At 31.7% G+C, this 21,874-nt stretch overlaps 1 long non-coding RNA gene across 1 annotated transcript; it reads left to right on the forward strand.

The window, feature by feature from the left end:
- Positions 1-14,823: 14,823 nt before the first annotated feature.
- Positions 14,824-19,624, forward strand: LOC146998923 (uncharacterized). The gene is made up of 2 exons (XR_015039365.1): positions 14,824-14,863; positions 19,456-19,624. It is a non-coding gene; the product is annotated as an uncharacterized LOC146998923 (long non-coding RNA).
- Positions 19,625-21,874: the final 2,250 nt, after the last annotated feature.

Genomic DNA, 21,874 nt, shown 5'->3' on the forward strand with positions numbered 1-21,874 from the left:
TAAAATTAGCATATGATAACAGTTTTTTTTTTTTTTTTTTTTTTTTTTTTTTTTTTTTTTTTTAATGAGGCGCTATTTGGAAATAAGGTGATGGAGCACTGTTTTAGCCACTTTCCAAAATTTAAAAATGCGGCCAAATTTTGTCAGGGAACTCGCCTTCAGTAATAATATTTAATATTTTTTTTGGGGGGGGGGTGTTACATATAGTCAGTTAATTTTAATTACAGTCTTTCAATATATGTTGTGTGTAATATATGTGAGAAAAATCAAGAATATGTAAAAGATTAAATTAGCAGCGTAAATTAATTTCCCTTTTCTATTCTAAAAATAGCAACATCTATTTGCACTGCGTCATTTTGAGAAAAATCTATGTCATATGACTCTTACGTAATTCTGGTGATATAGATGGAACTAAAACTCAAGCAGCCAATAATAATTTTACAGCAATATTAACTATCCAATCAAAATGCTTTGAGAACCAAAACTAACTCAGTCCGACTTAAGATTTCATCCTGAACACAACGCACTTGCTTTCCACGCTTTGGCTTGGCTAGACTGCTGTCTGTCTGCTGCTGCTTTCTTGCTACAAAGTTATTAAAAATGTAAACCTTTTGGAACAGGCACATTTAATGTGCCGATTTTTGTGTTGCTGAAAATAAAACTGAAGATTTAATCTGCCTTCGCCTCCAGTTTCCTCGTCATTATGTATCAACACTTCTACACCATCCAAAGTTCCTGCTCCTGAATTGATTACATATATATATATGTAATAATAAAATTCCATAGTCAAGAATATACTTAAAATTCTAACTGTATGTTCTTTTCATTTTTAATGGCGATGTTCTCTTATTTGAAAGTACGTGGAATTAAATTCACAGCCCCGTAGTCAAGTTGTTTTTCCCGCCTTTTCTACACGTACAGTTTTAGAATGTTCTGGAAATATTTCAAGCGAACTGGATTGGCTGACGAGGCTGACGTCATTTCTTGGAAGCTCCGTCTTTCCAGAGGCTATAAAAGGGCTCGTAAAAGAATATCGGGGCTTTTTTTCTTAAATGTCACGATGCAGTAAACTTCATACAAAAAGTTATTAGTAATTCTTTTTATTTACTTCGGATATCTGATTTTTGTAACTGCTATTACTCCTGAATAATAATAAATGAATCCTTGTTTTTTAAACTTATCGTCTGATTATTTAAGCTACGACTACATCTTCACAAATCTATTTATTCCGGACAAAAGCTGATACATCACACACATATATATATATTGTAAATTCGTATACATATATAAGTTTTTGCACGGAGTTTCAGAAATGTGATAGGATAAACAGGTGTTTTTACGGCTTTTCCTGGGTTTCAGAACTCTTTTCTTATTTGAATTCAAATTTTAAGAATCGGCAGCTGAATGCGCTACTTTTGACCTGCTGGGTCATTCGATTTTTAATACCTTTTTCCACTTTTTACTTATTGTAATTTCATTTTGTATGTATATATTTCATTTTATGGTTAGGTTTATGGTATATATGTTATATTTTATAATTCTCTGAGCAAACCAAAAATGTCATTCTGTACCACATGTATCATTGTAAAGAATGTAAAAAACCATTAGCTATGCAAAACGTATGATCAAAATAAATAAACTCCGAAAGCGGTACTCTTGTTGCCTCCGAGAATATTGCTCTGGATAAGAAAGGGCGTGGGACATGTACCTGTTTTACCTATGTTAGACAGAGCTTCCAGTCATTAGTCTTTCTTAAAAAAATGTACAGAATTTTTTGCACGTTTTTGTAAACCAGTCTGTAATTGAAGGTTACCAGGCCTTTAATAATTACCAGGTTTAATTTACAAAAAATAGCGGTCCAATAGATTTGCTATATTATCACAAATATCATCTGAACATTTTAAGGTTTCGTACTTTTCAAAAAGCTCTTTAAACTTCTGTCTCAATCTGGGCTTTGTTGAAAATTCGTGATTATTTGTTGAGCATCTTACAAGAGAATTATCACGTCTAAATTCCACAAAGGGGGAATAAAAAAATAATGGTAACACATGAATACCTTTTATAGATTTTATTACCATAGGTACAAACGCTTGCAGTTCTTCAATATAATCGTCAGCCATGTCGATCATCTTCTGTCAGATTACTGGATGGCATTGTGAACCATCAATACGCCCAATTTTTTATGTTCCACAGCGATCAACCTCTAAAGTGCAAACAACTTTTTCTCTGTTCAATGGATTTACTGTAATATTGTAATAGATCCCTCGCAGAGGTCTTTTCGTTTTGGTGAAAAGGTCATAGTCACGGCAACTCATATCATGTGAATATAATCGGTGAGCTAGTACCGCCAATCGGATATCATCGCAGGAGATCTTTAAGAGCACTGGCTCGTTGTCATGAAGAACGATGGAATTCATCACCTAAGGCACAGTCTGCATCTAAGACTCAGAGGAAAGCGACAACACTTATAGATAATTCCATTACCTTCCACGATAATGAGCAATTCGAACGCCAGGACGCTACTCCTGAGATATTAGCATGGGAATTACTGAAATATCCGCCATACTCCAACCGATGTCAGTCCGTGTGACTATGATCTCTTCGCAAAACAGAAGAACCGCTGCAAAGGATCCAACAGAAAAGGGGAACTTATCTCTTTTTTTGTGCTGTCGCTGTGCAGCAAGGTTGGGAAAAAAATAGCGTAAGACAAGCCAAATGTGGCCTTTCGTATTGTTTAATACGGCCCATTAAGAAATCATGTGCAAAGGCATTTTTAACTTTTTATTTTTGCACACAAACTACTGAAATCAGTACGACTGAGCATCTAATGCTACATTCTAAAATGCTCATACTCATGACTATGCTAGCGATTACCCTAGATATGCAATGAAGTCATGCGCACCCGTCAAAGAATATCGTCCCCTCATTTCTACCAGCTTTAATTTAGTAATTAAACAACGAAATATGAATATTGTTGAGATAAAAAGATTGATCAGAAAAAGGAGCTTAGGGAAAGAATATTTCACTTCTAAATTTTTATTTGAAGATAAAACAGCATACATGTTAATTATATGATGACCACAAACAGATCCCATTTTTGACGAATTTATAATTTTTTTAACTGCAACTAATTTTTAAAAATTTCTTACCGGAGAGGGATGTTTCCATTCCCCCCATCGAATCTTGCAAACAACAAGGGCTCCTCTAAAGTTTGTCACGGCTCTGCTCGCAGGTGCACTAAAAAAGACGTTTTTGGCCTACGGTTAAAAGTATTTTCTCACCTCTGCAAGAATATAACAGAAGTGGACGTACTGAAAGCATGGACAAAGGAATCCTTCCTCCAAGTCTGAAAGTGTAAGACGCCATCCAGTAGTTTCGCAGTACGTGGTAGATAAGGCAGGCAGTTATACCAAAGAACGTTTGTTTTGTCTATGTTCAATACATATTCTTTGGTCATACTGAGGGATAGCAAGTCTTTTTACCTATGGTAATAGTCTCTTAGAAGCATCAGCATGCTTCCACTACTTTTTGTCCAACTAAAGGCGGAGTAATTTCTGAAGTAATTTCCTGAAGCCTCACACAGAGGCAGTAGTTCTGTTTTCGTTGATGTCATCATCTGCTACCATTTTGATCTAGAGTAGGTCTACACTAGATTAAAGTAAAGTTTTCCAGATAGCGATTTAATTTCTTGGTGGCAATACTTTTAAAGATTTCTAAATGTCCGCTAATAATACTTGAGTTTTCCCTAATGATTAAACAGATTGAAGGAGAGAAAACATTTTAAATAGAAGAGCGAAAATATAAACTTCTAGTAATTTAGTACTTTTCCTCTTCAAAATTAGTAGGCAAATAGAAATAGAAATATTCAAAATAGGAAGTATTTTAAAATTTACAAATGAATAATTTTCTTAATCATAATCACTTTTTGCGTAGGCATGTTACTGATTTTTTTTGACTCATGAATCGATGCTTCAGTAACTTAACTTGTATCTAATGTATTTCGTAATCAAGATATCTCAACGAAGCATGACACCAGTTTTCAAAGAAATGACCCAGTATTTGAAAAAAATTACATTATTCCAATAAAGGAAAAATTTAACAGCCTTGAAAACATAATTTAAGGAAACATTAATTTTAAATTTAGATTCTTTCACAAAACATACGGAATTCATTCATTAGAACAAAATAATATTGGATATCATTAAATATTTATGTGAAATTAAACCTGCTGTATGATGAGCATAGTAAATTAATTGCAAGTATTATGAATATCTTGAAATTTAATTCCTTCTTGGTTCTTTAAAGGAAAAAAAAAAGCAAAGACTTTTTTAGTTTCAATCTCTGAAAGACTAAAAAGGGAAAACGAAAAATCACCTTAGATATTATTATTTCACGATGTCATATACTTTAGCTGTACGCTTATAAATTTGACACTATCGAAAAGTTACACCCAAATAATCCATATTATTTGAGATTACAATCTCTGTCAGAAGGCCTTAATAGCACCATTTTGACATAGATTATATAGTTTTAGGTGAACCGTATAGAGAATAATCATTACTCTCCTCCCTAAAACAACTGTAATAGACACAGCTGAACATCAGAGTCAAATAATAGAAGTACAAAATTCAAATAATGATTTTGTTCTGAATTTGTATTAATATGAGTGCACTGTATAATAGTGATATACTTCAAAAGCTAAAACAATGTAAAAAATTAAAGGCAATCGTTCCAAAACCACTTCGAATGCAATGATAAGTCACGAGTATGAATAGTAACAAAATTTTGCGTCAAAATCCTAGTTTCTAGGGACAAACCGTTCAGAAAAAAGCTGACTTCATTAAGACTTTTAACATTAGACAAGTGGGTAAATAGTACAGTTGAAAAAGCTATAAAGTATAAAAGTTTTAAACATAAAGGAAATTATACAGCATGTTAATGTGCGAAAAGATATAAAAATTGCGAATCTTAGAATTTCATATCTGAAATCGAATTCCTTCTATCGAACTATTTCTTCTATTGAACAAGATTTGTTTTAAACAGGAAATTTCTCTACAAGTTCCTTTTGAGTTCGTGCAAAACTTTAAAAGAATAATTATGATAATAATTATACTATTTTGGAATAAAAACTTCGAGCAACAGTTTATTATTTGAAATGAGAAATATCGTCTGCTACTTTAAAATTTATTCTTCTTTCAAAATGTCACATGTCAACAAGCTGTGAACTAACTGAAGGATATGTTTTCGTGCTTTCCGAAGAGAAATATACGTATTTTGAAATTCAGAATCTTTATTAAATGCATGGTATTAAATTTTTAAGTGCGAAATAAGCAACATTATTAATCGGAAAGAAAAAAAAAAAAAAAAAAAAACAAAAAAAAAACATCAATAATTACTTCTACATGGAAAGGAGGCTCCAAACGAATATTCGGAAAAGGTGCGTACTATTTCTAAAGTTAAATTGTTGGTAACAAGAGAAAACCCGCCGATGCAGAAATCAATTGCGAAGTCTTTAAATAAATCTGTAGCAACAATAAATAAAATAATAAATCAAAATTTACAATTTAGCAAAGCAAAAAATAAATGTTCACCACCTTTTGCCAAGCCATGTAGTTCAACGCAGAACAATTTGTTGAACCCTGTATAAAACTACTTAGTAGCAGATAAACGGAAATACTTCTCTTGATGAAGCCTTGGTTTCAGTTAGGCATTTAGGGTTTGCCTAAATGACTGAAAAAAAAAAAAAAAAAAAAAAGAAAGAAAAAAAAAAGTCTATTTATTACAGAAAACGAATAGGGAAAAATGTGCAAACCTGGTTATGCCAATGCAAAGAAAGTTTCAGTGGTATTTCTCCCGCCTTCTTAGCATGCCTTCCTGGTGTAGTGGTCAGCACGCTAGACGCGTATTCGAGAGTTCCGTGGTACGACCTTGATGCAGCAGCATGATACCACATCCCATAACTCAAACGTTTCTGGCGAGGGCATGGCTCATTTTTTATCTCTCCTGTTTCGAAATAACCTAATGTTTGTACAGTATTACAATGAGAAATTTAAAAGAAGAGTAGGAAAAAGTATTAAAATCAACTCAATATTCTATCAAGAGAACGTGTTATGTCTGATATTTACAGCAGGAATCTCGTTTTTTTATCCCAATGATTTTCAAAAAGTGAACGTCATCAGGACAAAGCAATAAGTCATTCTTCGAAAAGTAACACCGAATTCCTTGAAAAAAAAGAAAACTGATACCGGTACTGCATACATACCTTTTCAACATATTCCTGAAAAGTCCCCTGGCGTTTCATCCATAGAGTGTTGTGCTTTTGGTCTCTTGGAAAAAGCTTTTTCAGGCGGAAACCTATCATGATTGATTGGCTGTGGAAAGTAGTGGAATATGAATGGAAATTTTACGAAAAAGCCTTTTATCATTGAAATGCCGACTTATAGTCCAGAATAAAGGCTATAATATCGAACAATAAAAAATACTCTTTATATTTTAAACATTAATTAAACGGCCCGAAATCGGTCTAAAAATGAGTAAACACCCTCTGTATATGCATTTTCAACTAGTTTAAGATACTTCCATTTCTAGATCTTATACTATTCAGCTGATGTTCGAAACCTGATTTTCACACCTGAATCGTTTACTTTTTAGATTGTGCTATTAGTCAAATTTTAGGTCTTTCGTTTTTTCTTTTCTAATTAAAAATGGGTTTACTAACCACGGAATGCTTCACAATGAAATGCGCACTTTTTTGTGTAAGCATATTTACAAATATGACTATTCTTGCACAGTTGTACGGCACCTGTATCGATTACATTACGATTTACTAGATATTAGTCAGCGTCCCCTTATTAATTTAATTAAATCGTGAGTCAGGTAATTCGAACAAACTAGTTCCTCCATAAATATGAAACAAGCAGAACGACAACGCTCTCGGAAAAGGGAAAAAATGTGTGTAACTTTTCTGATATTAGACAGAGTTGAAGAAATTTGAAGGCTATAACAAGAAGACCTTGATGCAGCAGAATAATATCACATTCCCATAACTCAAACGTTTCCATACTACTCATGATTAAAGAAATATTCCCGAATATATTGATCTCTTATAGAAGTCACATTTCATGGTCTCCAAGGAGTCCGGATCGATCTTTGTTCTACCTGCTTTTTATGGGGGTGTTTTAAAAGTCATGTATACAAAAAATAAATCGACAACAGCAACACCGAAACAAATTATTTATGAAAACAGGCTACTCGGAAAGATGTAAATAAATGAATGCGAAGAAGTTAAGAATCAGTATGTAAATAGACGAGAGTAGCTTACCTTTGCTGTCGCATTTCATGTGAGAATCGTTTAAGCTGAAGCAACAGTTGCCATTTTGCTGTCGCTGCCGAGTTCGAATGAGAGACAGCTTGAAAACAGGCTACTCGGAAAGATGTAAATAAATGAATGCGAAGAAGTTAAGAAGCAGTATCTAAATAGACGAGAGTAGCTTACCTTTGCTGTCGCATTTCATGTGAGAATCGTTTAAGTTGAAGCAACAGTTGCCATTTTGCCGTCGCTGCCGAGTTCGAATGAGAGACAGCTTAGAGCTGTTAAATTCTAAACTGACAGAGATAGTTAATGGCTAGAAACCGCTGAAAGTTAAAAATAAAAAATATATATTTATGACATAGGATTGGATTACTTGAAAAAGTTGCTACTTGTTCTTAAAGGGCAGGAGTGTATTCGTGTTGAAATTTCTAAGAAAAACTGGTTCGCATTCACTTTATGTATGAGAAAACTCTGAAAATGCTCATGAAACTTACTCGCTGGCTGCATTCGTCTCCGGTGTTCATCAGTCTTAATCCCCTGGACTGTTATGCTGTAAATTTGCGTTAAGGAGGTAGTAGTAAAAATTCGAGGTTATCGGAAATTATTGTAATTCGTAACCCACAAGTCATGATAAATATTTGTTTTTAATCAGCATAATGGTTAAGTCAATCAAGTAATTTAAATCAGGAGGGATCATTGCTTGTACCTATATACATATATCGTATACTCTATATGTATACAGTTTATCATCGATAAACAATAGGGTACAAGTCAGTTCAGGTTAAATTTGAACATCCAGAAATATGTTTGTATAGTGTAAAGACATTGTTACCTACTAAACATGAGTTCAAGGGTATGGTAATTGTGAAATATAATATCTGTAACATGTGATATTATATATAAAACAGTTCAGTGGTCCAACAGTCTTTTTGAACTGTAAAAAACGAACAATTCCTTTGAAATTCAAACAGAAAGTACTGCCTTACAAAGGTTTGCCATAATAAAATGTTAAAAATTATCTGCTTGGGTTCCTTTATAATTTAGTCAGAATAAACACTAAATTTACTGTTTCTAAAAATGCTGTTTATCATATCGAAAAATTAGTATTCAAACTGTCATGAACTGCTCAATCTTTAAAATATAAGAAAGTTAGCTTTATACTACAATTATTTAAGCACAGTATATATTTTTTTCATTCGTTAAAACGTGCAACTTTTCTATAATTTTTTACGTGTTATACAGATTCCCTAGACATACAGTTTTAAACAAAAATTTAGGCATCGTAGGATTTAGAACAAAGGACATTTTTAATTAAAAATTTTAAGAAAAAAACTCCGCTCAAAATTTTGTTCAATTTCAAAGTGAACATTTTTGGTTTTAATCTGAAAATATTGTTGTTGTTTCCTAAGCACTTGGCTAACACTGCATCGATTTATGCAGTTGTGGCAGAAATGAATTAAGAATTTGTTTTCATTTAAAAGAAAATTTCCGAGCCAGAATATTGGCTAGCAGATTGCCAATCTTACATCTGAAAATAGTGTAACTTGTAATATTTACTTCGAAGCAATGCCCATGCAGCTGTGTCTTCCATCACATGATATTTATAGCAATGATTACAAAAATAAACATATATTGTCGACTTACGAGTTTACTTTTCCCTTTTACGTGAGATATCCTGCGGTATTTGTCACCCATGGTTTCTGCCTTTGTTTGAATACTCCTTTCGAGTTAAACAGAATCAGTGTGTCGAAATTTTGCGTCAATAAAATGCCACCCCCGCTTGGGTCTTGCGTGCGAATGAATCTATATTTGCCGTCAGCAAACCAGGAGTAATTCATTCTCTGACTTTTGAAGGTTGCAGTCACAGTTATTAATTTTTAAGATGATGACGAAGGAGAATAAATTCTTTGTTTCTTTTTACATCAATTGTTTCTTAACAGCTTGCAAAATCTGAACATAATTTACACATTTGCGGCATCTTAGTCCAGGAAACAGGAAGTTACGTAAGAAAAGTTGAATGGGTACCATAAAAGAGATATCAGTTTTATTTTAGTTTTAAAAACCCATTTTGCACATTACGGGTACCTTTACGAATTATCTCAAAGAAAGATTGCCAAGTTGCATTTCGCGTATTATTATTATTGGACATAGAATTATTATAAAATTCTATAATCACTTTTAGTATCAAAAAAGGACTTCATAGGGAACGACTCGTTTATTGTGTTGAAATAATAATATCACAAAAGGTTTAGTTTAAATTATTATTTATAATAATTAATAAGTCTTGTTTATATTAACGTGGATTGTTTCATAGAATAACAGAAGATATGCATTTAACTTGAAATTATCGATTACTTTTATGAGCACTTTAGAATGGAAAAATTCAAAGACAATTTTTAACTAAATTTCTACTATCTGATATCGTGTCATTCCATCGAAAGCTAATTTTTAATTCCTGTTTTATAAACAAATATAATTAAATTTACAATTTTTTAATTAAGGTTGTAGCGTTGCGCGCCTCCAACTTGCACGCAACCAAGAGGTGACTGTTGAAACTGGATAAAAGACAGAGTCTTGTTAAGGATTTAAGTCCCTTGTTATTCAATGTAATAAATTACAAGTGCGTGCTCTTGACGCTCACAAACTGCGCCAACTCGACAGTCAAATAAAAATAATAACCTGAAAAGAAACTAAAGACAAGACTCTAACTACGAGGCTCTCTAAAAGTAACTAACCTCACCGCGTTTTACAATACCGCTGCTAATTCAGCAAACTTGAAGATCACGTTGAACGATTAACAATACTTCCAGGCAAGCACACAGGCCGAAACGCGGGGTTCTTCAATTTCTGGCTAACTACCTCCCCGCTCGTGAAGTAAGAACAGCACACCTTGAACTCGTTTCCTTTCTATTTAACTCAGAATACTTCCGCTGATAATTTGAATCCTTGCGCGTTCTACTAAAATTTACATACTCTGGCATTGGCAGTTCCAGGGGAAAAGTAAGGCTTGACAGGAAAGGTAGTTTAAACTTAAAATAAATGTTAGTTAAAATAAATATAAACCCTACAAGGTGAAAAATTAATGACTACGCACTATGGTACGTAATATTTGGCATTAACAATATATTTTACAATTATATTTGTAATTACACTAGACGGCTACGGCCAAAATTTATGAGTTCTATGTACAACTGAAAAGAAAGTGTATTAAAAGCTTTTCAGTACGAATGAAATCAATTTGTTCTTTCCAAGCAACAACCAGCTCGTAAATAATTTTTTGTTGCCAAACCAGGAAACAAAAACTTTGGACTCACCAGGTTAATATATACACGTATGACGTCATGATTTAAATTTAATATAATACAGAGTGGGGCAGGGAAACGGGAAATTTCGAAATAACGTCATTTCCACGAATAAATTCATAAAACCAGTAATTTATTAACGAAAGTGCATGTATTCAGTATGCCATTTATGTTTTTTACAATCAAAATGTCCAAAAGTGTCTCTTTACTTTTTAAAGATGACATCGGAAAGATGTGCTCCCATTCGGCGTTCACACTCTGTTATGAAGAACTCTGGAATGCGCAGTGTAGCAAATCTTGGAGAATGGCAGTGATTTCTTTTTCAATGTTCTCCTTCAGTTCATGGATTGTTACTAGGAACAGAAGAACTAGTTAGCGAAGTTCGTACAACAAGGAACAACAAGATGGAAGGGTAACTAACCCTTTATTATTCCAATAAGATTTAACAAAACTCCGTCTTGGAGTGTACAATCACAGCCGACACTTGGGCTTGAACTTAAGAGACTAAAAATTAAACTAAAACTAAGATTAACTAAAGAAATATAGCCGAAGCTATCTAGATTCTAATCGAGTTGGACCCTTAATTCTCTTTGACTACGAAGCTTATTAAGGGCCTGAGTACGGCCGAGCGTAATAAAAGCTTTCAGAGAGAGAGTAGCCAAAAGGCAGACGCGCGTAAATCAGAAACTCTGATTCTCTCTAACTCTGTAAGTAGACTTCGCGATTTAAATACCGCTCCTCCTCATTAATCATACAGAAAGATTCCAAAACTATGTTCTGGTCGGAAGTAGTAAGTTGACGTTAAGAATTTGAAAGAAAAGAAACTTAAAATTTAACTGTCAATAAAATTAACATAATCCTCACAACCGTTACGTGAAATAATGCTTTTTCCAAACAATTGACGAACTGCTGCCATCGATTGTCGAGCAGTGTGTAACGAGCCTCCGCCCTGCTGAAATCACATGTTTTCGATGTTAAGATTAAGCAGTCTCGGTGTAAAGAATGTTTGAACCGTTGGAATGCCACCTGGAGGTTTCTTTTTCAAGGCAGATCTTGTTTCTTCAAAATTACGCACCCACGTTGTAATCGCATGCGCAGATGGGACACGTCCATGACGCCCAAACTGGTAATGCTGTCGAAATCTCTGCGCGGCAGTCGCACTATGACCATTTTTATAAAACGCTCTCACAGCTACTGCACGTTCCGCTCCAGTCCAATGATCCATGATTACTAAATGGCAATGCGCTCACAATAATTGTGGAAAATTTCGAACAACTGCCGTTTCTACAGTGCTGCCAACTGTAACGTTCAAAATTTCCCGCTTCCCTGCGCCACCCTGTATAACAACTTTTTCTCAATATCAATAAAAGAATCACATCGCAATAACATACCGTGTTAATTATCTTAATCTGAAACAAAAGAGTTGCCAGTAGCAGCTATTTATTTAAAATGCTGCCATTAACGAAACCTTTTCGACATACAATGACGTCATATGAAATCGCGTGTTTTCTTCAACATCAGAATATGACCTTATATAATGATAATATAGTTAATGTTTTGGCAATGTTACTTTTGTTTCATATTTTGTAAGACTTACAAATTTTTTATTAATAAACTCTACTATTTGAAAGCGAGCCGTGGCAACACTTCTCGAAATAAAGTAGATTTTTATTTCCAGCGTGCGAGACTGTTGTCACTCGGAAAAATGAGGGTGAAAATTAGCGTTTTCAAAGTTTTTAATTAATATCTCGGCCGATTAAAGTCGTACAAAGATGAAAATAGTCGAAATAGCTTTCCAAGAATTTTGGAATCCTGGGGTAACTCTTTCGAAACTCAACATCCCGCCGTTCCGAACGCGCATAGATTAGAGTTGCAAATGTTCATAAAAACTCTTATATCGATGCATTAAAAATTATATCCATTAGACATATTACTACAAATAAAATAAAAGCATTAGATATTTACAAGTTTTACTTGAAATATCACGCAATCAGTTGAGAAATTTTAGTTATAATTTGAAACACAAAAGATTTTACTTAATGTCGAATGGCAACACTATGCGAACTGGATATTTGCCGGCCAGCGTGAAAAATGATTTAAAGGCCTCTCATGCAATACCAACATTTCCCACGTTGTCTAGAATAGAAATGCCCGATCGCATAACGTAAACCAACTGCCCAAAATGTGGAAAGATTCCACCGTAGACGTTTCTAAGACACTAAATATACATACTCGACAAAAATAAGGCTATATACAATTTATTCTATAAATTACAGTAAATTGTCTAAATGACTGTCATTTATTTATTAACACTTTTTTATTCGATAACTCATATTGTTGTGTGCGTACGGGTTCGTAATAAATTGAATGCACAAGTCCGATGAAAAGTGAATAAAATTTATTATTATCACAATAAATAAAACAAAATCCTTAAATTTCCTCATATATTTGTGCAATATAGCAATATCTCACAGTAGTTATATTTTAAACTACTATAACGTTCAATAGAACTTAATTCAAATCAGAGAAAGCTAATCCGATTTCACCGCGAATTCGCTACAGTAAACACAACAGTTATCCAAACAGCAACTGAATTGAGATGTTTTCCTCCAGCTTTTATAAGCTTTTGAAATCACGCACGAAACATTTCTCGTATTTTCTAGATTCTTCTGGATAGCAAAAGAGTACAATTACGAGATATTTATTTATTATATCTTAAATGCACGTGTTCCTGTATTTTTCATTTTTCCGGCGTAAGCTTTCTCTTCAAATTTGTCGCGCGCAGCATTGCATACAATTTAATAACAATTCTATTAAAAATAGAAAACTAAATAAATACAAAATCCTTAACAATATAATATGAGGACGTTTCTTAGTAGGTGAACATTACTAGGAAAATTTCAAGTTTTAATGACACATTGTCATTCAATTTTGTTATTGCTCTAGGTCAATTATATATAAACCGTCAATTTAAGATTACACCACAATAAATAAGCTAAAGCAATTAAGGTTGAAAAGATAGGTGGGCATTTAATGAACCACGTGGATTAATTTATCTCCCAGGAAATAGTTATCTTAAAAATAGATTATGCTAGATTTATACGAGAGCGGAGGAATATGATTTTGTTGAAACCAAGAATTTTTTAATTGTAATTCTTAAATGATATCGTCATTCCATTTCTTACAAATCTACATACAAAATTTATTATCATAATAACAATTTAAAAAAAAAACACTGAAAGGTTTTCAGATTTTAAATTACGTCCAAAGGGGCGCTTTTTTAACATTCTGTGTGTAACCTTTATTTGTTAAATATGTTCTTCTTCCTTAAACCATAAAATTCAGTTCAACAGCAATATCGCAAAATAATTATAAAATGAGCATATCTTTCGAATTTCCGATACACAGTCTCGCGCGCAGGAGATAATTTTTTTTTTTTTTTTTTTCCTTTTTCTGTACAACGTTGCCATTGCTCGCTTTGAAATCTTCGAATTTGTTAATCAAAAACTCGTAAAAGTTTTACAAAATATGAAATCGATAATAAAACAAATCCCAAATTTCAAATTTGGGCTTTCCTATGCCCATATTCGCAGTAGGGTTACGTCATTCAAAATTGGATGGCTCTAGGTACCGTTGTTTTATCACAATGCGAGAAACATACATACATTTATGCAGAATCTTTATTATTTAATTTTATCAAATATAATACAGGGCGATAATATTTGGTGGCAACAAGTTGAAAAGTGAAACAACAAATGCCAAAACGAAATTAATTGTCCTTCTGGGCAAATTGTCCCTTTGGACTAATAATTTACAGTGGCCCACATTTGTTCACGGACACTTGTATTTTTGAAATTTATTTGCATTGCTCTTGCACTAAAAATTGAAACACAGATTTCAAGTGTTTTCCTAATGTATTATTTTTTCTCTATTTAATGGCTTTCATGTTACAAGATAAATATATCATCAGTATATTCACGGTAAAAAAAAAAAGTTCGCTCTTTACAGGCAAAAGTTTTGTAAAGTTACAGAAATCAAAAAGTTACAGAAGAATTTCCTGTAATGGTAACAGGTTGAAAGCAAACTGTAGCGGTAACAGCTGATTTGCTTGTAACATTACAGATAATGTTTCAGTAGCCGCGCGGAAGAATCACGTGACTGACAGGAAATTAGCCAATCAGGAGAAAAGTGTTTGAAAGCTAGTTGCAGAAAAAAACATGGCTGAATGCATGTTGGTTGTATAGCGCAGGTAAGTAAGAAAATGTTTACAATTACTACTTGAAATATTTTTTGTTCATTTTATGCAGATTATTCTCATGCACTTTGTACTGTTATATGTAGTGAGTAAGTATTTAAACGTTTAAGCTTTGCGATTAATTAATATCAGTGTTCGTAATGTCTAATGAGTTGAAAGAGTGCAAAATATTTATTCCAAATGCAGATCTAATAGTAGTATTTTGTCATTGTGCATCCGATAAATTACACCTTAAATTGCCCGTATTATTATTTAAAACTAATTATTCCAAAATTTAATCACTGTTTGTGGTATATAATTGAAATGGTAATGTAGTTGTTGAAAACAAAACTAATCATTTTAGCGTTCTTTTCCAATCGTCTGACCAAAGAACATTTGACATCTTTTTCCCGGCAGGCCTTGCGAGAAACGTTTATATAAACATTTAGAATATTGAATGTAATGTATATATTTTTTTGCTTACTAGGTTTAGTTTATTCTTTTTCTAGGATTATCTAATTAGTTATACCTGCTTTATAATTCAGGCTAATATGTTTATGTACGAGTGTGTTATGAAGTAAAATTACAAAAACTTGGAACAACGCGGTCGAGAATCTCGTTTATTCCTTTAGTGTAATAATATTTTTTTCAGTGGTATTAATTTCTTACGAAAATATTATAACTCCAAAATGAAGTAATTATATTGATTAAAATATGCCGTATCATACTTTTCGTAATGTTTTGTTTTACTAACTAGATGCAACTTAATTATTCCATATATTTTAATATACCAATATCAACAGGGGAAAAATGGAAATGACCTAAAATATTTTTCTAACAATTCGTTAAACTAATTATAAAACAAAACTAAAATTTTGTGCATTATTTCCAAAAATATCATTTCATTAATATTTTATAAATGACAACATATATTATATTGTATATATAACTACCATTGCATACTTATAAGTTTTTAAACATTTAATGTAGAATTTATGTTGATTTTATTTTGCCCAGTTTTAATACAGTTTTGAAGTATGATAGTCTTGTTACTAGGATAGCATGAATTTGCTAATACAAGTTTAATACATTTCTTGACGAATGTTTCTCTTATTCATGTAATATAATATATAAATCATAAAATAAGTTTTCTTAAAAATAAATTATTATTGTTTATTGGAATTTAAAACAATTCTGTATTTGTATGTTGTATTAAAAATAAAATAATAATGAATTTTTAATGAAGCATTGATTTTAGCATTAACAATGTAAATATATATATATATACACACATGAATAAATGGAAATGCAAGCTACGTTTCCTTACAAAACCGCCCATGAATATATACTTCCCTTTAGCCTTTGCATGCTTTGCCATATTCTATCAATCCGAATGATGCAACTATGCAGAAAATTTTACTTTTTTTGAAAGTTAATACCGGAAATAAAATTCAGTGCATTTGTAAACTACATTAGTTCTCTTATAGCTTGGCATTTAATTGCCCAATGATTTACTAGTCCAAACTAAGGCAGAATTCAGATATCGTTCAAATAAAAGAAAATTAATAAGGTCTGATTTTTAGACGTATATATGAAGATTTATTTTTTTAAATATTATTTTAAGTCAACCAAATTAATTTCAAATTTAAGTAAGTATTCATGCCTTTCAGTAGCATCATTTTTGATATCTTAAATTAAATAACTGAATGCAATATTTCTTGTTAATAAAAGAAAAGCAATGTTATGAAAGACTAGCGAAGTGGATTTGCAAGTTCTAATTACGAAAGGTTCCATGCTTTAAGGGGTCATTTTTAAAAATACTTAATTTAAAAAAAATATTTAACGTAAAACTTCCAAACTTCACACATGTGGAATATTAATTCTATATATTTTATCTCATTCTTATTTTATTAATTAATTTCATAGCATTTTGTGTGACACTAGTAGTAATTATTAATTAAATTTTATGCTTTTTCTGATCTATGTTTTGATTTTGTTATTAATTACGTTAGTTTACATAAGATTTAAAATTATGTAAGGTACAAAAACCTTCTGCATCTATTAATATATGCTGAAGTGAATGAAATTATGCCAGTGAAATTTTTTAAAATCAAAAACAAATTTCTGTGGAAAATTAAAGTTATAAATTCTAAATGCAAACAAAGGAGTGAATTTGAAAGTTATCAAATAAGCCAAAGTGTTGGTCATTTTTTCAGTTTTGCAGAAGAATTTTTATATTTTGCAGAATGGGAATATGATGTTTGGTTTTGTTAGTATTAATTATTACAACTGAATTATTGCAACTTACATTGCAACACGTAATTTAGCTTAAAATTTATTTGAACTTAATTTTCTAATTTATTTTGATCATGTATGTTTCATGTGTCATAAGTCTTTGAAATGAACTTAATTCTATTTATTTGCCCAATTTTTTAAAGAAGAAAAAGTCACATTTGGTTTGCTTAGTTGCACACGAAGATACATACCGATATATATAGAGAGAGAGAGGGAGAAAGAGGAGTTATGTTTACTTGCAGACTTTTTTCTTCCTTTTTACGAATATTATAGTATGAAAATCAAGGGGGAAATTAAGCAATCAATTTAATTTTGAAGGATGTGATTACAATAAGATCATAACCAATCAAAAATATTCATGAATGAACTACTGGTAACTATCATAGTATTATTATTTAAAAGAAACCTACATTCCAATAATAACGCTTAGTAACATAACCATTTAAGTTATCTGATAAAAGTAATTTTCATTCCTACTTCCCTATACCTTGAATTTCACTCTTAGTATTGCCCACTGCTACTCCCTAGACCTCAAAGCATTTAATGCATCTGGAACTGCAATTTGTGTCTTCTTCTACAGCATGCAAGTTATCACCGTTTAGTTTGTACTGCCACGAGCAATGATCTTCAGAATTACCGTATTGCGTTGCATATTCCACCCCACCGAGCTTTAGAACCAGATTCTGAAAATTAAAAAAATATTTACATAATTTTCCCCCTTTTAATGCATTCAGAAAATGAATATCCCAAGATTTTAAAATGGATTTATCAACATAATAATTGTTTTCGTCATACTAACAAAGGCAAACTTTTGCACACTTAAGGCCCCGTTGAATCTTTCTCTTCTAACTGTTGAATATTATCTCAGCCTAATACAAACAATGATCTATGATAGGGAAAGCAAATACCAACTGCCATTCACTGTGCAATTTTGCCATATCAGCTGAATGTTCACCCTAGCAAGCATCGGACCACAACCTTCTCTAATTATTTATGTATGATCTGAGGCCTAAGGATTTGCAAGAACAACAATGAGAATGACAAAGGTTCAAATTATAAAGAAGAAATGAGATAACTTATTAGATGTTGCAATTATGTGTATTCTTATTGAAATAGAGGTTTCTTTTAAATAAATAATATTGTGATAGTAGTAGTTTATCCATGATTACTTTTCATTTGTTATATTCCTACTGTGACTGTGTCCTTTGGAAATTAAATTATTCGTTTAATTTTTCCCTCTTAATTTTCGGAAGATAAAATTAGTAAAAATAAGTGGGAATATGGCATCAAGAGCATTAGATATATCCATTTTCTTGAAGCTGTTCACTATTATTGTTTCATCAATGATAGACCATGCACCCAAAATCCACTAGCAAATCAGTTAGTAAGATGAAAATGACCACTATGCGGACAAAACATTTAGGGTAACTTGTTTTGTGACCGCCTTAAGGAAGACAAACATTAACTTCTGTTATTGCGTGTGTGTAATTATGGCAAAGCCTCGAGGGCTATCTCGCCTAAGAGGAGGGATGCCTTCGTGGAGGACTTTCTAAGGGAAACTGGCTCGTATACACGTTACACATGGGGAAAACCACGAAAACGCCCATGCAGCCAGCCCGTTCGCGGGATTCGAACCTCGGACCGAACTACCAGTGTTCAGCGACTTTACCGCTCGGCCGCTGGTGGGCCCCGACAAACATTAACAAAATCTTTAAAAACATATTCAGAATCCTGTGCTAAAAGAAAGCTAGGGAGAAAATGTTGTCCGAGTCCCAGTGATTCCTTTGGACGAATATGTAATATTGTTTTAGAAATTTAAGGTAATAAATATAATATTTTTCGAATGCTAAAACAGTTCGAGAAATTTATTCAAGTTCTGAATTCTGAATATAAGTATACTGTATATTATATTTAATAACTATGGTGGCTTCATTTATGAAAATATTTGAATATTGGCTGTTTTTGTACAATGAACCTTCTCTAAGCTAGCTATACGTGATTCCTGAAAATTTTGATCTTTAAATGATAGTGGGCATCCTAGAGAAGTTATGTTTACTAATTAGTTATTTTATGAGGAATGCTGGTTAAATTTAAAAAGTGATTGACTGAGGTAGCTTGTCGTAATGAGACGGTTCACTGTAATCCAATTTTTTAAAGAATTTAAGCTGTTCTTAATTAATTAAGATATTATAAAGAAATATGATTAAAAGTGTTATATAAGCACATGTTTAAAACATCTATTAAAATAATTTTTATAAGCTTTTTAAGAGCATGATTATGATTTAAAAAAAAATGTTTTTTTCTTAATTTAGGAGACATGGTTTACAAAGAGGAGAAAAACCATTCATTTTTTCCAAGCAGTCGAAACGAATTTTTATGAAATGTTTATTAAATTATATTATGTTATTTTTTAATTAATTCTTTTTTTCAGGTTTTATGTAAAGTTTATGAATTAAGTAATAAATTATTTTTACTTCTGTATTTTAATTAGCATATTATTTGCTTCATAGTGTTTCACAATAAAATTATAAATTCAATAAACTTCTTAATTAACATGCTGTAATATAGAGAGATCATAAAGTTTGTTTTCTGTTGTCACATGTTTATTTCACAATTTTGTATGCTAATCTTGAAATTTATAATATCTAGGAATACTTTTTTAGTATCATTTTCGAAATGGTAAATATTAAGCTTATATTTATTACATATTATGTTTGTAAAAATTTATAGGTAAAATTAAAATGCATTAAATTTTAAGCTAAACTGAAGTATTAATTTTAGAAATAAATTTCTTAAAGGCATAATTGTATTAAGAATTTTAAGGGAAACAAGGCTTTAAAAATTAAGGTCAGTTGGCAAAGTTTTATGCTTATTCAAAAAGCATGACATTAGGTTTTTAATGAAAGACTTCTATCTGTTAATGCAAAGGAAATTATTTGAAGGCAAGTAAAAAAGTTATGCATTATTTCAAACAATAGCAGACTGTTGACAAACACTGAGTGCAGATAAGAATAAAAAAATTAGTTAGACGTTGTAATTCAAGCGTATGAACAAAATTTGAATTCCTTGTAGTAACAAAATGAAGTTCATTGCTATGTTGAATTCTTTAATTTACTGAAAATGTCATTTTTTAGAAGGAGAGAATATATTTTTGAAATATGAAGAACAGCTGTTCTGAGTTCTTCATAGAAATATTTCACAAAATGTCTTTTACTGTAATAATATGATCATATCACCATGCAACACGTTTACTCATATAAGTTAAATCTAAAGCAACATGTGTCTATTTTAGATAAAATTACTAAAAAGAAAGTTCTAGAACATATCTTATTAACTGACACTAAAACATGCAAATAAAACATACTATTTTTTTCAGCTATTTTACAGGGCAAATATAAGGAGTAGCATATCAATTTGAACTTTTAAATTAATCAAAATGATAATATGAAAGGCCTTTCAATAATATCAGACATAAGTTTCTCTTCATAAAACAAAAATACTCTGCAACAGACTAATGTTACTTTTTGAAAAAAGAACATTGCTGTTGAAAGCGCATCTTTTAAATTAATGCTATTCTGAGGTCAAATTGACTAATTTAAAAAGCCAAACTATTATGCTTCACTTGCATATATCTGTACAGTCAAAAGTCGTTAATCCGGACTCGTCGGAACTTCGGCGATTCCGGATTATAGATCATCAGTTATATCTCGTAAGATGGCATGCAGAAATTCTAAAATTAAAAATATGAAACCTTAATTTATGAAATAAAGAACAATTATGATCTAAAGGCTATCAAAATTTACAAAAAAAAAAAAAAAAAAAAGCTTAATATTTATTTGTTTACTTTATTAAACATTTCTTTCAATGTAAGTTGTTTAAATTGCTTTGTTTTATGTGATAATACTTTCTCTTTAATTCTATAAACAGACATAATTTCTTGTTCAGTTACAAAGTTCCGCTATTCAAGTCCCGTTAATTGCTATGCCGAGAATACCGACTAACTTGTCAATCGAAATTTTTTCGTTTTCACTAACCTCTCTGTCACATTCTTCATGTCTTTATCCATTTTTTGCAGCAATTCCACTTTTTGTTTGTTGGAAATCGAAACATACTTTCGTTTTGTAGATCCTTTGGAAGTTTCAGCATCGGAAATTCTATTTGACATAATCGAAAGTTCAAGTTTACTTTTATAAAATTGCTCTTACAGTCTGCAAAAAATAATAAGCGGGATCCAATTCGAAGATTAAGGAACAACGCAATCATTAACATTAACTGAAATTGATAATTAGATAATTTTAGCTTACACCGTCCGTTATACATTAAACGCGCAGGCGAAAACGTATTCTGCACTTGCGCACACGCATATGTGCAGTAGTCAAGGTCTTACGCGCACGCGTAAAACGCCTGTGCGCATGTGCCAACGCGGCGCATGCGCAGAAAGTTTTTAGCTTTGAGGTCCGGATTATGGATGTCCGAATTAACGACTTTTGACTGTATAATGATATACACATGCAGATATTGTTTTACTCAAAACATCTTGAGTAAAATATATTTTATTATAATAAGCATCATTTTAGACAAAAAAAATCTATTACTTTTATAGACATATCCTTTAGTATTATCTATGAAAAATATAATGGGATATTAGAAGGAAATAATCTGAAACCTTTACAGATACAACCATTGGAATTTTACGTAAGAAAAGTATCTTCTACTCACATAATAACTTGC

Source organism: Stegodyphus dumicola, chromosome 2 (assembly GCF_044657685.1).
Source record: "Stegodyphus dumicola isolate Sdum_Otavi_A_Nest chromosome 2, ASM4465768v1".
In the NCBI taxonomy this organism is placed as follows: domain Eukaryota; kingdom Metazoa; phylum Arthropoda; class Arachnida; order Araneae; family Eresidae; genus Stegodyphus; species Stegodyphus dumicola.